At 35.1% G+C, this 7,539-nt stretch overlaps 1 pseudogene; it reads left to right on the forward strand.

The window, feature by feature from the left end:
• The first annotated feature begins 207 nt into the window (after nt 1-207).
• On the forward strand, nt 208-272 carry LOC131511291 (U4 spliceosomal RNA; annotated as a pseudogene).
• Nucleotides 273-7,539: the final 7,267 nt, after the last annotated feature.

Below are 7,539 nucleotides of genomic sequence, written 5' to 3' on the forward strand. Positions count from 1 at the left end.
AACAGAAATGTATGGTTCTAACCTTTGTTTGTTTTTGAGAGGCAACATGGTTCTTAAACTCAAAAAATCCAAAGATCATTTCTGGATTGTTTTCTATTGAAGTGGGCTCTGGATAAGATCCTTATGTGACTAAAACATTCTCCCATCCTGAGGCTCCTTTGTGGAACTCTTGAGCTCTGGACCAATTTATCAAAAGATGTGTTCTTCAGCTTTGCGCAGTGGCAGTATCGTAGCCAATGAGGTTTATCCGAGGCGCGATTATTGCTAAAAGATGTGTTCTTCAGCTTCACAAACATCCTGCTCTGTCCTGAAAACCTCAGGGCAGGGGGGCGGGTTATGGTACTGGGCCATTTTCCAGGAGAAATAACTTCACACAGGATGGGAAGAGCCCAGTGTTGATGTTCTTCATATTATTGTGCATCAGAGTCATGTGAAAGGGTAAGTGATGGTAAATGTGCATTGGAGGTTGGCTGATTTTTCTTAGATTCATTTAATCAGTCAGAGATCCAAGAGAAAATGAATAGGATAACTTAGGATAACTTGATGAGAGTTTAATAAAAGACTTTTTTTTACAAAATATGGTCAGTATATAGGGAAACCAGAAGGAATAGTGCAGGACCCTGAGGCTAAGAAGGGCAAGGAGAATTTACCACCTTCAGCCTGAAGGCAGGCGAAGAAAGGGAACACTTGTTGGAATTAGAAGGACAGAGCTAAGAAATGAGAGCCAGCTGTCAGAAGCTGAGACTTTAGAAGGAGAGACCTACCAAATCCCATAGAAAAGAGCTAGGGAAATAAATATCCTGACTTCACTTTCTTCCATGTCTCTCCTCCTTCCTTCTGGCCTCTTGCTTGTGCTACCAACGGGCAAAATCCAGTGTTCAATCTGAGTCCAGAAGACAAGGCAGAGTATATCAGAGAATGGTGAAGAATGAATATGGAGAGGCAAGGAAAGATACCCAACAAACTCACCTACCTAGCAGGGGGAAAAGAAGTGAAGGATCAGTGAGGACCTACTACATATGAAGGGTCAGTGAGGACCAATACAACAAGGCTGGAATTATAATGCCCAAAAATGCTTCAGAGCATTGGCAATAAAATCAAAACTGCCAGAGCACATGGAACTACACATGACCTGCTTAGCCTTCTCCATACGAAAGGTTCCGGAAAACTGAGGTCTCCATTCCTTTTGCCTTTGCCAAATGACCCTTCAGTTGAGCACTTTGGTATTATCCGAACCGTACAAATCAGCACACATTAGTGACAGGTGTTTGATGGTAGTTGGCTGTAAGAGGAATATCCAGAGGGAGTTGATTTCTTCACATTGATGACAGAAAAGAAAATCAGGTACACAGTGTGTGACTTCGTGACTATGGACAGTGACATATATTCTACTTTCTCTGTTTTGACATCATTCTTTTTCACCTATTATGCCATTGCTTACAAGTAATAATCAGTTGCACAACTTTATTCTTACATGAATGTTCAGTTTTCTAATTTTGAGGATCCTGGTTATTTTCAAGACATTTTCTCTTTCTTTTATTCTTTCTCTCCTCTACCTCTGGTGTTAAAAAGAAATGTTTCCTGAATTTCTGTCTTCAGAGAAAAATAGTGAAGGATGGGGCTGCCTAACCTTGGAAACTCTCAGAGCTTTCCTTTTCCATCTCATGACACCTCTCTTGTCTAACCTCTCAGAGTTCGCAGAAAATAAAATGACATAACAGATGAAGAACAACTTTTTTTCCCCTAACATTTTGTTTTATTCTTATGCCTCTTTACAGGTTTCTGTATTTTCTCACTATTTCTTTCAGAGAATTGGCTGGCTCCTATTTTATTTTTATTTGTAGGTGAAGAACTTATTTTAAGATCTTATCTATTTGTATTGTGGTTAAAGAAAAGACCTACAAATGTGAGTGCATGTATGTGCTCACACATGTACATACATACACACATTCACAGAGAAAAAATATGCAACCATTACTATTCTTTCTGACTGTTCGTGTATGAATGTTACTGGAAATGAAGCCAATGAATTCATATCTCGAAGCAATGGTGAGAAATAATGGCCCCTGACACCTTTAGGAGGAAAAAAATAATATAATTTGACAATAAATTCTCCTTAGGAAAGTAATGTTTTCTTTGAATTGTTTTATTAACTTTCTCTTCATGAAGGATCTAAGAGTGCTTTGCTAAATACTGCTTTCCTTTGCACTACATAAAGTATAACCCTTTTAGAGAATTTTAAAGTTAATTTTCCACAATGCCCAAATTTAAAATATAAGTTACTTTGAATTGTAGAATTTCACTGTACATGTTATCTGTATAGTAATGAAGGAGAGTAATATACATTGAGTTCAATTTAATGATTACCAACTACAGTATTGTTACATAGTTTACCTACACAAGTTAACTTTCATTAAAGACTGATATTTATAGGGGCGCCTGGGTGGCTCAGTCGGTTGCATGTCCAACTTCAGCTTGGGTCATGGTCTCACAGTTCGTGAGTTCAAGCCCTGCGTCAGACTCTGTGCTAACAAACAGCTCAGAGCCTGGAGCCTGCTTCAGATTCTGTATCTCTCTCTCTCTCCCCCTCCCCTGCTCATGCTCTGCCTCTCTCTGTCTCTCAAAAATAAATAAATGTTAAAAAAAATTTAAAGGCTGAGATTTATATTTTTATGCCTAATATATATACCTGAATCTTGAATACAGTGGCAAAGTACATCTTCCAAGGTCAGAAATTTCTCTACATAATAATATTTAGAGAGGCTCTTTAACTGGAACTCTTGTAGTCTACATCATCATTGAATACATATGCTGAAAAGAGAACTATATTTGGTGTTCTCTACATTCAACACAGGCATAATTTTTATATAAAGTGATGTTTTGATGTCAAATTCCAATTCCTCCTCACCAGGGATTGGTGGAGCCCCTTGAGCACTATACCTAAGAGCACAGTCACTTTTCTGAGCAAATAAGGATTCCTTTTCATGTAGGCACTATTGACCTCCTCCTCATCTCTGTTAAGTCTGTCCTAGGATATGATCTTTTTATATCAGGTATCATTGCCATTTAGAATAAATTTTTAATCTTTGTTTATACACTTTCTTAAAGCTCACTTTCAGTATAGAAACTTTGTAACTTTCTTCCATTACATCCAAAATGTGTGCTTATGACCCATTACACTGACATTTTTGTGTGTGTGATGAACAGATGCTGTTTTTCTCTTCTCTGCCCTGAATACTTTGTGTGCTAACCTATTTGAAAATTCCATGTTCTACTCGAAATTTCAAATATTCTATTGTAGCATCTAATTAAAAATTAGTCTCCACCTCACCTTCATCTTTACCAAATTGGTCAAAATTGTGAATGTCTTATATTTGACACACAAACTCTTCTATAGTATCTCAGGGAAGCATTAGCATGTAAATTTTATATATTTAACATTAATATACATCAAACTGACAAATATGTGGAATAACAGCCTTCATTCCCTCTTTTGTATCCAAGTCCCAATGATCACAATATTTTTTCTGTTAGACCCAAATATCAACTGATCAGAGTTGTAAAATGAGACTTACAATCCAGGTGTAATGGAAACACAGTCTGCCTTGAGAATATGACATTTGTGACAAGTATAACAAAAAATATCCCATGTTACTATAAATAGCATCTTGAGGGAAACAATTTGAAATAAAAATATGGGAAAGAATAATAGGAAGAAAAAGATTCACTTCTATTACCCCAATGGATCTGCTACAGAAGAAGACCACTTACTTCAGGTTAAAAATGCTATGTTAATTCAGTGTAATGAACCACCAATTTGGTCTAAAATTGCTTTGATTTAATGTGACTACAGAAATATTATAGCTCATCACTCATTATGTCCAGCACTTAACATAGTACCTCATAGTGTGTTTGTCAGGCATTTTTATCACTTCTGAGGTAATTGGTCTTCCTGCTTCCCTGATGACCACATGCTGTCAACTATAAACCTTTCCTCCAGTCCACTTCTTTTTTTTTAAGTTTATTTATTTATTTTTAAGAGAGAGAGAGAGGCAGAGGGAGAGAATCTCAAACAGACCCTACGCCATCAGTAAAGAGCCCAACGCAGTGCACGAACCCACAAACTGCGAGATAATGACCTGAACCAAAATCAAGAGTCTGATGCTTAACCAACTGAGCCACGCAGGCACCTCTCTTCCATTTAATTAAACTTCTAATTAAACTATGACTTCTCCCAGAATTTAGAAACTCAAAGATCTAGGAGTCAGGAACTGGCCCAGAGATCTGTTGTGTCACAAACAAAAGGAAAGCATATTTTTCATTTAAAAATTATTGATTTCTTCATTAAATTGAGAAACTATGAAGGCTTTGTCACCATGTCAGCCACTTAAATGAAGTAGCTTATAACAAAGCGATATTACCAAAAACATCTAGAAGAGAAAGATAAAACACAAGAATTATGTGAATAGAAAGGAATTTCAAAAATATTAACTAATATCTTGAGATCTACTTTACTACTTAATCCTAAAAGTAAAACTCCAAAGATCAAACAGTTAATTGCATCCCAGAAAAGTAATTTTAATAATAGTGGTAGGAACAGAAAAGAATCTAGCATCCATCATGGTAAATTTCAAATTGGCATTTAAAGAAATGAAAATTATAAACCTACAAGTAGCTCAACTACACAAATACTTGAAAAGTAAAATAATAAAAAAATATGATCATTAATCAAAAGAAAACAATGGTGGCTATATTAATGTCAGGCAAAGTAAAGTATAGATCAAGGAATATTACCAGGAATAGAAGAGGAGGTCATTTCATAATGATAAAGGAGTTGGTTCAACAAAATATAACAACTGTAAATATTTATGGACCTCATAAAAATGCATAAAAATAAAGCAAAAACTAACAGAACCATAAGGAAAAATAGATCCACAATTACAGTTATGGCTATCAACCTTTTCCTAATAATTAATAGAATGAGGTGACTAAAATCAGTACCATATAAAAGACTCAGCTTGACTTAATTGACATAGAACATCTTACCCAATAAGAGCTTAAAACACATTGAAAGTGTGCATGAAATATATACCAAATAGGCCATGTTCTAGGCCATAAAACATGTTCCAAAAATTTTTAAGTATTCATCTATGTTCTATAACTACAATGAAATTAAACTAGAACTCAGTACCAGAAAGAACACTGAAAAATACCCAACTATTTGGGAATTAAATAATACACCTTCAAATGTCTCATGGGTCAATGGGAAATCAAAATTTGGAAGTATTTCTGAACTGAATGAAAATGCAAACAAAACATATCACAGTTTATGGGATGTTACTAAAACAGCACTTAGGGACTATATAGAAAAGTTTCAAAACAATGACCACAACTTATACTATAGCAAATTAGAAAAAAAGACGACCAAATAAAGTACAAAGTTAGCAGAAGGAAGAAAAAAAAGAAAATAAAAATGGTAATCAATAAAATAGAAAATATAAAAATTATATAAATAATAAATGGAAGCAAAATCTGGCTCTTTAAGAATATAAATGAACTTTACAAACATCTATAAAGTTTAATTAGGAAAAATACTGAGAAGACACAATAAATAAGTGATATTAATACAGAGTCTGCAGTTATTCATTTTAAAAAAGGAAATACTGGGGTGCCTGGTTGGCTCAGTTGGTTAAGTGTCTGGCTCTTTACTTTGGTTCAAGTCATGATCTCATGGTTTGTGAGTTCAAGCCCTGCACTGGGTTTTGTGCTGACAGTGGGGAGCCTGCTTGGGATTCTCTCTCTCTCCCTCTCTCTCTCTTCCCCTCTCCCATTCATGTTCTCTTTCTTTCTCAAAATAATTTTTTTAAAATAATAATAAATAAAAAAGTAAATATTAAAAACAACTTTATGTCAATAAATTCACCAAATTAGATGAAATGGACAAATACCTTGAAAATACAAACTACCAAAGCTCACTCACAAAGAAATAACCTAAGGGGTGCCTGGGTGGCTCAGTCAGTTGAGCATCCCATTTTGGCTCAGGTCATGATCTCTCACGGTTCATGGGTTCAAACCCGCGTCGGGCTGTGCTGACAGCTCAGAGCATGGAGTCTGCTTCAGATTCTGTGTGCCACCTCTTTCACTGCCCCTCCCCTGCTCAGGCGCTCTCTCTCTCTCTAAAAAATAAATATACACATTAAAAAAATTAAAATAAACCAAAGAAATAATGTAAATAGCCCTATACCTATAAAAGAAATTGGATTTGTAGTTTAAAATCTTCCTATAAAGGAAACTCCCAGCCCAGATGACTTTGCTGGTGAGTTCTAACGAATATTTAAGAAATAAATAATATCTATTCTACACAAACTCTTTGATAAACTCAAGGAAGAGGGATATTTCCCTACTCATTCTAAGAGGCACAATTTACTCTGATAATCAAGAGCACACAAAGATTACACAAATAAGAAAACTACAAACTAATAACCTGGATGAATACAGATGCAAAATCTAAACAAAAAGTTAGTAAATTGAGTTGTATAACATATGAAAATAGCAATACATCAGACTAAGTGTCATTTATCTGTGGAATGCAGAGTTGGTTTAACATTCAAAACTCAGTTAATGTAATTCATCATATTAACTAACTTAAAAAGAAAAACCATAGATAATTTCAATGGAAAATATCCACCTTATAGCCATAATGAAAACCTCCAGCAGCTAAGAAAAGAAGGGAACTTACTTATTCAGTCTGGTAAGAGGTATCTAAGAAAACCTTGCAGCTAATATCATACTTGATGTTTTTGCCCAGGATCAGGAATAAGACAAGAATGCTAGCTCTTGCCATTTTATTTAACACTGTGCTGGGGATTCCGGCCAGTGCGATGACCACGAAATAGAAATAAAGGCTATCCAGACTGGAAAAGAAAAGGAAGGTGGTATTTATTCACAGATGACATGATCATCTATGCTGAAAACTTGGCAAGGATGAGGAGAAAATAAAAGCTTCATTTATTGCTAATAGGAATATAAAATAAAAGTTTCTTTGAAAAACAGTTTGAAAGTTTCTCTAAAAGTTAAAAACAAACTCACCTATTATTAAGCAATTCCATTCCTAGGTATTTACCCAGGAAAAATGTAAGCATATGTCCAAAGACTTGCATGCAAATATTCCTAGCAGCATTACATATAACAGCCCCAAATAAGAAGCAATCTAGAGTTCATTAACTGGTGAATGGAAAAACAAAATGCATACCCTTACAGTGGAATATTATTCACCAATAAAAACAAACTATTGATATATACAACATGGATAAACCTCAAAATTATTATACGAAAAGAAAGAAGTTGTACATAAAATACTACATATTGTATGGCTCTACATTTACATGAAATGTTTAGAAAAGGCAAATCTACAGAAAGATGCCTGGGGCTAGGAGTGGGAGCCTTGATTAACTACAAACAGCCATGAGGAGACTTTTTGGAGGGATGGAAATATTCTAAAATTGTATCATGGTGATGGGTGCACAACTCTGTAAGTTT

This window comes from Neofelis nebulosa, chromosome 4 (assembly GCF_028018385.1).
Source record: "Neofelis nebulosa isolate mNeoNeb1 chromosome 4, mNeoNeb1.pri, whole genome shotgun sequence".
NCBI lineage: Eukaryota > Metazoa > Chordata > Mammalia > Carnivora > Felidae > Neofelis > Neofelis nebulosa.